Source organism: Sinocyclocheilus anshuiensis, unplaced genomic scaffold (genome assembly GCF_001515605.1).
Source record: "Sinocyclocheilus anshuiensis isolate Anshui unplaced genomic scaffold, SAMN03320099.WGS_v1.1 scaffold1365, whole genome shotgun sequence".
Classification (NCBI taxonomy): domain Eukaryota; kingdom Metazoa; phylum Chordata; class Actinopteri; order Cypriniformes; family Cyprinidae; genus Sinocyclocheilus; species Sinocyclocheilus anshuiensis.
The window spans coordinates 298,724-309,717 of record NW_015551032.1 but is presented as its reverse complement, the minus strand read 5'-3'; the positions used below and the strand labels follow the sequence as shown (position 1 = coordinate 309,717).

Below are 10,994 nucleotides of genomic sequence, written 5' to 3'. Positions count from 1 at the left end.
AAGCCAGAACAGGGCTACTAGAAGCAGATGGAACCCGCCCCAGAGCACTCTCTCCAGTACTCACGGGAGCAGAGCGATCGGGGGAAATGCGTACAGACGAAGCCTCTGCCAAGTCTGTACCATAGCATCCAGTCCGAGAGGAGCTGGATGAGTCAGAGAGAGCCAGAGGGGACAGTGCGATATCTCCTGAGTCACAAACAGGTCCACCTGAGCCTGGCCAAAAACTCTCCATATCTGCCTCACCACCACAATGTGGAGCCTCCATTCCACGGGCCTCGGCCCCTGCCTCGACAGGATGTCTGCTCCTTTATTGAGATGCCCAGGGATGTGAACTGCTCTCAGCCAAAGGAGTTTGTCCTGGGACCACACACAGATCTGGTGTGCCAGCCTGTAAAGGGGGTGCGAACGCAGACCTCCCTGGTGGTGATATATGAGACCACTGCTGTGTTGTCAGTGCGCACCAACACATGGCGATCTCTTAGGTCTGGGAGAAAGTGCTTTAATGCTAGAAACACGGGCAACATCTCCAGGCAGTTGATGTGCCACGTGAGATGGCGACCGCTCCACAGACCGTGGGCTGAGCGACCACTCATGACCACTCCCCAACCGGTGAGGGAGCGTCCGTCACTAGCATTGCACGGCGACAAGGAGCTCCCAGCACCGGGCCCTGAGACAAGAACCAAGGTTTCCTCCACATGTCTAAGGCACGTAGGCAGTGCCGCGTGACCTTAAACATACAGAGTGGGTTTCCCCTCGGGGAGAACCCCTTGGTCTTGAGCCACCACTCTAGGGGTCTCATGTACAGGAGGCCAAAAAGTATCACGTTGGACACAGCTGCCATCAGACCCACCAGTTTCTGGTACTTCTTGACAGTGAGTGACCGACCTTCTCTCACTCTCGCGACTGCAGTGTAGGATCGACTCGATCCGAGCAGGAGACAGATGTGACTGCATCGTGGTCAAATCCCACACCACGCCCAGATAAGTGGCCCTCTGAAATGGAGAAAGCACACTTTTCTTGGCGTTAAGTCTTAACCACAGCTCTTTCATGTGAGCGAGAACGACATCTCGATGCCAAACCGCCATCTGCTCAGATTGAGCTAATATCAACCAATCGTCAATGTGGCTGAGTATATGCGCATGCCCCGGAGTCACAGAGGAGCAAGAGCAGCATCCACACACTTTGTGAAAGTGCGGGGTGAGAGTGTAAGGCCTAAAGGAAGAACCCGATATTGGTGGGCTTTTTGCTCTCGTAGCGCACCCTTCATCCTTCTTTGGAACGTCCGGGCTGTAAAACCCGGACTCCCTGTTGAGAGGAGGGGCCACCTCGATGGCCTTCTTCCTCAATAGAGTGTTTACTTCATGTTCCATAACCAGGGCCTGCTCGGGGCCCACCAGAGTGGGAATCACCCTGTTGAACTGAGGCAGAAGAGAACCACACCGGATTCTGTAGCCTCTCTCTACAGTGTGCAGGACCGACCGAGACACATTTGGCAGTAGTTTCCACACTGCCAAATAGTCTACTAAGGGAATCAGTCTCTCGAGACTGCCCTCTGGTGTAATCAGAGCGGCTAGCTCGGTGCCCTGAAGCGGAGAAGCGGCAGGAGATGGCCGAACTAGCTACTCTAGAGACCTCCGAAGAGGTAGCAAGGCTCTTAGTACCACTACGTTTCCGGGCGGTGACTGAGAGAAGTGCTCGCCGGTGACTGCTGCGCCCTAAAGCACAGTAGGTGGCAGGTTGGGCAGAACGATCTCCTGAGTGCACTGAGGAGAGACGGGCACTGTATAATGAGGTGTACACCACTCTTCCCCAGAGGGGCCTGCCCTCCGAAGTCCTGAGCCATGGCATCAGGACTCTCTTAGTTAAAGTCTCCTATGAAAACGACTGTCCTCAGACCCGCGTCATCTCTTAGGAAGACTAGACTGATAGAACCAGAGCCTGCTCGGGGCAGGACCCAATGAGACACACTTGTCAGGGGCTCCCACACCGCCAGGTGACCTACTAAGGGAACCAGTCTCTCGAGACTAACCATCCGGTGCATATAGAGCAGTTAGGTCGGTGCCCTGAAGCAGCGAACCAGCACGGGACGGCCAAACTAGCTACTCTAGAGACCTTCGAAGAGGTAGCAAGCCTCTTAGTACCGCTACGTTTCTGGGCGGTGACTGAGAGAAGCGCTCGCCAGAGACCGCTGCGCCCTGAAGCACCGTAGGTGGCAGGGTTGGCAGATCGATCTCCCGAGAGCACTGAGGAGAGACGGGCACTGTATAATGAGGTGTACACCGCTCTTTCCCAGAGGGGGCCGGCCCTAGGTGTCAGGAGGTTTTTTAGACGAAGACTATCCAGCGAGAATGACGGTCCGCAGACCCGCCTCCCGCCAGAAGCCTTCGGCCTGGGAGCGCCACTCTGACTCTAAATTATGGGGAGTACTAGAAGTGACGCTCCCTTAATGAGGAGCTGGAACACGTTAGGTTGGGACTGCTCCCGCTCAGCAGGCCCTGCTGACCACCTCAACCTCCTCGAAGGAAGATAGGTAAACACACTCTCACTCGAGAAATTTTCATCCCAAGAACTCCTGTATATCTAACTTCTCATAGTCAGATAAAATACTTCATTTAATTCCTCAGAATTAAATGCAGTCAAACAACTAGACATTTAAACATGGTCTGGTGTGATACGATTCATATTAAAAGCCGAAAATTATGTAATGCACGTGGCGGCAGCGCGCGAGCTGCTTAGTCACAAACAATATCAATCTCCTCAGAGAAAGATAGCTGCAGCAGCGAGCTCTTACTCAGAGGGGGAAGAAACCGCAGCGCAGGCTTCTGAACCTCGAGAGAGAGCGCTAGATCTAGGGAACGTGGGTGCAGATAGGGAGAGCCCGTCTCCAACTCGTCCACCAGATTATGTGCAATTCCCGTGATCTCAATCGTCGCCGTGCCTCAGCAGCTGCAAGACTGGAACCGCAAGATCACAGGCACGGACACACTCCTCGGCGTGTGCCCGGCGAGAGCGGAGCGTTTAACAGCGGGAAAAGCACAATCAGCCTCCTCTTTTTTTCGAGAGCTGACTGCGTGAGCTCCACTCCCCAGTAATGCTGCTCATTATAATATTAGGCATAATATGCTTGTGTAACTGATGCTTGTGCATCCCTCGAGAGCTGACTCTGCATGCTTCGCTCCCAAGCAGACAACACACAAACTGTGTGTGTCCCCACCCGAAATATAGTGCAGGCAGGGAGGAACACACAGCCTGAACGCTGCCTGCTCGCCCAAACACTTCTTTTTTTTTATATACTTTATTTGAAGGGTTTTTCAAAAATAAACACAGAACAGCCAAACAAACAACACTGTCTCGGACCACACAAGCGGAGAATTTTTTTTTTGTATTAAATCAAATTTAAAAAAAAAAATTTTAATTAATAATAAAGTAACAAAAAAATTATAATGATCAGTTGCTCTGATCAAATTTATTATGAAATTGTGCTTTTTCTTCAACACCCTCAATTGTTTTCTGGTACAACACATTTTACGCTAAAGAATTAGGCTGCCAGCTGTGTCTGTAGGAACTTTTAATGTCTTGGACATCTTCATGTAGCCTTAGACTTTCTAATGTAATAAAACTGTTTCTTCTATAGCTTTTTTATATATACTTTATTTTAAGGGTTTTTCAAAAATAAACACAGAACAGCCAAACAAACAACACTGTCTCGGACCACACAAGCGGAGAATTTTTTTTTTTTATTAAATCAAATTTTTAAAAAAAAATTGTAATTAATAATAAAGTAACAAAAAAATTATAATGACAATAAATATTTAGTTCAGTAGTCAAAAGTATTATAGTAAAAACCTGCAAAACAACCAGTCAGGGTGCCCAGAAAGATGTACAGCTTTAGCCTCAGAGGAGCCACTAGGGGCTGGTTGAACGGTTAACTTGTCCAAATGGCCCAGAAATGAACCCCAAACAGCAGAAGATTTTTCAATGGAATTAGTTCTCAAGAATCGGAGTCTTTCCATTTGAATAACAGAGATCATGTCCATAATCCACATTCGAAAGGAAGGGGGTGAGGGTGACTTCCAGTTCTTAAGCACAAGTCTCTTAGCCACAATCATACCCAGGGTTAGAGACTGCTGTAATGTCCCCGGGAGGCAGGAGGTGCGCTGTAAAAAACCAAAGATAGCAAGTTCTGCATCCGGTGGAAGAGGCCTATTGTAAGCCTTGGAATACCAGTCAAATATGCTTGACCAAAGCCCAGACAATAATGGGCAAAACCAGAAAGCATGAGAAGTTGTATCCTCTGCCACCTTGCACCGGTCACACATTGGTGAAACAGAGGGGAACATTTTATGCAGTTTGGTTTTAGTGTAATGCAAGCGATGAACAACCTTGAATTGAATCAGTTGGTGTCTGCTGTTAACTGAGCAGACCTGTATTGTAGTCAGACACTTATCCCACATATCGTCAGAGAGCTCAACTCCCAGGTCTTCCTCCCAGGCAGCTTTAAATCTCTCAGTAGGGGCTGCAAAGCAGCTTTCAATTAAACAAACAAATTTGGAAATAAGATGCCTAGAATCAGGAGGATTTAGAAAAACATTAAAAAAACACATGCTTTTCAGGGAGTTGTTCGAAATGACTCATTTTGGACTTTACATAGTGCCTAATTTGTAGATAACGAAAGAAGTGTGCATGAGGCAAATCAAATTTCTCTCTTAACTGGCTAAAGGATGCAAACCTTCCCTCAACATAAAGGTCCTTGATGGACTCTAAGCCCTTCTCCCTCCAGACAAAGTAAGTTCTATCAGTCCAGGGGGGTTAAAAAAGAATGATTATAACAAATTGGCGTATGAACAGAGGTCTCTGGTAGGGACAAGACTTTTCTCACCTGATTTAAAATTTTAACGGAATTTTTTAACACAAAGCTTAATTTATTCATCGCTGTAGGCCTATCCAACTTGGAGAACAACATGGAAGTGCCAACAGCCAGGTTAGTCTCCATTTGTACCCACAGTGGGACGTCAGGGGTCAAATTGGCCGGTGCCCCCTCCACCCAATACATTAAAGCCCTAATATTGGCGGCCCAATAATAATGCTTAAATACGGGCATGCCCAGATCGCCCACAGATTTGGATTTTTGTAGATGCATTTTAGAGATCCTGTGTGTCTTATAGTTCCAAACATAAGACAGGATTATAGAGTCCAGTTCCTTAAAGAAAGCAGAGGTAAGAAAAACAGGGAGATTCTGGCAAAGATATAGGAATCTGGGAAGGGAAACCATTTTTATTGAATTTATACGCCCAATCATAGACAAAGGTCAAATTTTCAAACTCCCTATATTGCTTTTGAGCTTTGAAAGAAACTCCACAAAATTCAACTTAAACAATAATTTTGAATCTTTGGGAATCGTCAAACCGAGATACACCAAATGATCTCTGACTATTTTAAATGGAATATTCTCCAAAAAAACAGGTCTATAAGTATCAGAGAGAGGCATAAAGTTACTCTTTGACAAATTGATTGTATACCCTGATAACTTCCCAAAAGAAGTAATTAAATCTAAAAGAATGGGAACTGATATTTCAGAGTTCTGCAAATACAATATTACATCATCTGCATACAGACTAATAAGAACTTTCTTGCCTCCCACTTCAAGACCTGTGATACCTGTATGACGCCTTATACTTAAGGCAAGGGGTTCTATCGTAATGGCGAAAAGGGCGGGTGAAAGGGGACACCCCTGTTGCACTGAGCGGTGTAATTCGGTGGAACTCAAGCGACCTGTCTGCATTAGTTAAAACTGAACACTTTGGTCTGGCATATATTATTTTGACCCATGATATAAATGTCTCGCCAAACCCAAACCTTTGCAGTGATCCAAACATGTAAGGCCACTCAACCTGATCAAAAGCTTTCTGCGCGTCCAAGGACAGAATTGCTGCTCCATTAGCTTTCGTCTGCTTAGCATATATGGTGTTGAGGAGGCGACGCACATTAAAAAAAGAGAATCTTCCAGGAATAAACACGGTCTGGTCAGGATGAATGATAGAGGGTAGATGTTTGTTAAGCCGACTAGCCAAAGCTTTAGTAATTATTTTCCTATCAGAGTTCTGAAGTGCAATTGGTCTATAGCTGGCCGGGTCGGTTTCATCTTTGTTTCTCTTTAAAATGAGAGATATATTGGCTTCATACAATGTATTAGGCAGAACGTTATCTTTTTTAGAATTGATTATCATTCTAAGGAGGAGCGGGGCAAGAATATCACAGAATCTACCCAAACACTTCTTTTGACTGAAGCTTTGACATAATGGAGCTTATAAGTGGACAAACAACACTAAATAAGACTCGCAAAAAAATAGCAACTGACACACACAGAGCGCTTGCTGAATGACAGAAAGCTGATGCCAGTTCCACCGCACATGCTTTTAAGCATCCTGGTCACTACGTCACCCCGCCCGTGACGTCTCACCCATCCACTGGACTGATTAAACAAGTGATTCAGAGCGTGGTCACGCTGAAGGCATTCTCATAGCGTTTCGATGCAGCTCGAGTTCCTGAAGGGGAACCTTGACTAGCTGGATCAGGTTTGTTTAATTAGAGTTGGAACTGAACTTTGCTGGGCAGTGGTTTTCAAGGAGCTGGGTTTGAGTCCACTGCAGCAAATGCTGCTCCACACGAAACTCATAGTGAGTTTGGGCCACTCATAAAATGGATTTGAATATGCAACATGTGCCAAACATTTTCCCAATTGTAATGAGAACTGTTTATAAATCTTCTCAACAACCGCTGCATTAAGGTGAAGATATTTAAAGGCATTTAATAAAGAATTGAAAGGTATTTGAGGAAAAATTAAGAAATAATTTATAAGTAAATAAAATTCATTTTAAAGTAATGCATTTGAAGTGTTTGCAAATAATATTTTATTTTAAAATATACACATTCTTTTTTTCTTTTTTCTTCATTATTTTTTCAATTGAAAAATACATTTTTCTAAATAATATATATTACATAAATTATATATTTAATTATTATATTTAATTATATAATTTCATTTAAAAAAAAGAAAACAACACATTTTTCAATTAGTCACTGGAAATTACTGGCGGTTACAAATAAATAATACCTAATGAATGGCTGAAGTAGGTATAAATGTTGAAGCCATTTGACTGTTGCTGTCTTTAGATTATCTGGCTGTATGGTGACAGAGAAAGGCTGTCGTTATGTGTCTTCAGCTCTGAGTTCAAACCCCTCACACCTGAGAGAGCTGGATCTGAGCTACAATCACCCAGGAGATTCAGGAGTCAAGCTGCTCTCTGAAAAACTGGAGGATCCAAACTACATACTGGACAAACTCAAGTATGTTGAGCAGGAGGAGTTTTGATTAACCAAGACAGCATTTCCATCTTAACATATTACAAACTAGTTTTTTACTAGACTTTATTTCTTTCCTACATCTACAAAAGTTCTTTGTGAGAATTAACAGGTTTAGCTGTATGCCTAGTTATACTATTGAATGCTTCATTCTGATAGGTTGATTAACATTTCAAGGTGTGCAATTATTTTGCAGTAAACCCACAGCTAAAGTAGTTCTAGTCAGGTCTTCACCGCATTACAGTTCCATAATACTTTGTCAAATGAAAGGACCCTACAAAAAAAGACACTGACCAAACAAATAAATATATATAAAAAAAACCAGTAAGATAAAAACAACAAACTATTTCCATGATTTGGAGGAGGAGTAATTTGAGACGGTGGGTCATGACAAACAAAAGAAAACTTTCAAAAACAAAATGCGGGGACACACGTCGCTTAACTTTTCATGAGTTCGCTTTGCAGATAATAAGCGGGATAAATGGTATGCGTATTTGGCATGCTGTCCGGGGAGAGGGCTCCGAGCTCTGAAATTTCTCACGAACCCGGAGTACTCCCCCCCTGTCAGGGAAGAGGCTCCGAGCTCGGTATATGCCCGGAACCAGAGCGCTCCCCCATGGGCTGATGGTGAGGAGTCGGGGTGGAGGAGGGATGCTGAATAATTTAGAGAGAATGAAGGTAAGACCGCTTAGGCTATTTATAGAGGTTGTCTCTCGAGCTGATAGGATAGACGATGAGATTGCTGATAATGAATTGGCCGGGTTAATTATCTGTACGGGCTCCTCCCGAACTTTGTTAATAAAACATCATTTTTCAGGGCCGGTAATTCTGTCAGGGCTCTCGTGTGAGATAGGCGAACGGAGATAGAGTAGAATGAAATATCCTTTAATTATAATCCCAGGAGTAGAGGGAGATCCAAAAACACATAGGGAAACACATGCAGCACACACAACAATAAACAGAAGAACTGAAAGGGAGCAACTTAAATACACAGACCAAATTAGTATAATTATTGAACACAGGTGAACAGAATGAACGATAACACTTTAGTATAGGGACCATTTTTCACTATTAACTAGTTGCTTATTAGCATGCATATTATTAACATATTGGCTGTTTATTAGTACTTATAAAGCACATATTCTGCATGACCATATTCTACATGCCTAATCCTACCCAATACCTAAACTTAACAACTACCTCACTAACTATTAATAAGCAGCTAATTAGGAGTTTATTGAGGCAAAAGTCGTAGTTAAGGGTGATAATTTGACCTTAAAACAAAGTGTAACCGAATGAACTAATCAAGGGAACTAAGGAAAACTAGGTCAAGAAACAAAACAGGAGAACAGAAACAAGGTCAATATAGTGACTGTGTGTGTGTGTGTGTGTGTGTGTGTGTGTGTGTGTGTGTGTGTGTGTGTGTGTGTGTGTGTGTTTGCTTACTGACTGAATGTGACTCTGTGTGTGTATTCTAGTGTGGATCATGGAGGACCATTCATGATTAAAGCTGGACTACAGAAATGAACGTGTACACACCCACACACACACACAGACAGCTGTAGTGATTGTTGTTGTTATAAATGTCTCTGTTCTTGTGTTCAGATGCCTGTTTTCTCACACTGGATCCAAACACAGCACACACTCAACTCAGTCTGTCTGAGGAGAACAGAAAGGTGACAGGTCTGATAGAGAAACAGCCGTATCCTGATCATCCAGACAGATTTGATATTGTGTGTCAGGTGTTGTGTAGAGAGAGTGTGTGTGGACACTGTTACTGGGAGATTGAGTGGAGTGGTCGAGATGGTGTGCGTATATCAGTGTCATATAAGAGCATCAGTAGGAAAGGACGGGGTGTTCAGTCTGAGTTTGGATGTAATGATCAGTCCTGGAGTTTGTACTGCTCTCCTAACAGATACTTATTCAGACACAATGACAAACACACTGATCTCCCTGTGAAGCCCATCATCAGCAGTAGAATGGGAGTGTATGTGGATCACAGTGCAGGAACTCTGTCCTTCTACAGCATCTCTGACACTATGAGACATATACACACAGTCCAGACCACATTCACTCAGCCGCTCTATCCTGGGTTTACTGTTTATCCTGGGTTTAGAGTTGGTGGTGAATCATCAGTGAAACTGTGTTGATGAATCAGAATAGACTATAGAGAGATTCTACCCATGATGCTTTAAAGCTGCATGATGAATCAGTAACAGTGAGATGTTATATAGTCTCTCTTTATGACATTAATACTGCAGCTGAACTTCTGTCACTTAAATGACATGAATCATAATAAATGTAATAAATCCTCATATAGACAGCAAGATCAGTGTGTGTGTGTGTGTGTGTGTGTGTGTGTGTGTGTGTGCTCGCGAGTTATGCTGGATGACCATGTGTATCTGTAATTTTTTCAACCTTTGTTTGTGTTTTTATTGTAGTTTCACATCAATTATTGTATTATTACTATCAAAATTACCTTTCAGTTGAAAAGTTTCTTTTAGAAACATGATTCATTTAGAACATGTAATTCTTATATATTTTTTAATTCACTTGATTTGTGTAGAAATAATAAAACACATTGACAAATCAGATCAGATTTTATTTCATGATGAATATATGAAATTTCTGAATGCTATTTGTATCTCCTTCAAGCAGTGAAAGAAGCTGTCAGAATATTTCAGTCAGGTCCACTTCGTCAAAGTATATTTTTTTACAATTATATAGCATACAGTTAGTGTTGGCGGAATGGTTATGTTCTGGGCAAACCACCATAGCGCCATTTTGGAGAATATGAGCTGAACGGAAACTGTGTACGCTCTTCTGTGTCAGCCGCGCTGCACGGATGCGCTGTTTTCGTTCAAATCAAAGCATAAATACATGTAGAAAACGTTTCCTTGTGTCACGGCTGACACAGAAGAGCGTACGCAGTTTGCGTTCAGCTCATATTCTCCAAACTGGTGCTACGGTGATACAAAGACACAGAGGAGACAAATTGTTGAATAAAGTCGTTATTTTTGTTTTCTTCATTTACAAAACGTAATCTCGTCGCTTCATAACGTTACGATTGAACCACTGATAGCAGATGGACTATTCTGACGATGATTTTCATACTTTTCTGGACCTTGACTGTGTAATTTACTTGGCAGTCACAAGCCTCCCGGTTTTCATCCAAAATATCTTAAATTGTGTTCCGAAGACGAATGAAGCTTTTACTGGTTTGGAACGACATGGGGGTAAGCAGGGCCGTTTTAACCATTGGGCTAGGCGGAGCTGAAGCCCCGGGGCCCGAGCAAGGAGGGGGCCCGTGATTGGCTGTGGAGTAGATTGATTGGAGCGCCGATCGCCAAAGTCACCACGCCCCCCACTTATTAGTGCTGTTATTTAGTTGAGCTTTCCCGTAAATTCCATGCATTACCATTTGAGATTGAAACGTAAAGTTTGAATTTGGTTTACCAATCAAATGCATTTATTCTATATTTTACTTTTTGAACGATATGCGCACGTATCTATCAGGTGATTGCTGCCCAGTATGTCTGCATTCACCTCTCTTCACTTTGTTCTGGAGTAATCTGGAAATGGTCGCGCAAAGAACAACATTCCAATAAGTAAAAATGTCAGCAATTCTAAAA

At 43.3% G+C, this 10,994-nt stretch overlaps 1 pseudogene; it reads left to right on the top strand.

Annotated features, from left to right (window-relative positions):
* LOC107661245 (NACHT, LRR and PYD domains-containing protein 3-like) overlaps positions 1-9,512 on the top strand; it is a 16,589-nt pseudogene extending 7,077 nt beyond the window's left edge.
* The last annotated feature ends 1,482 nt before the right edge of the window (positions 9,513-10,994 follow it).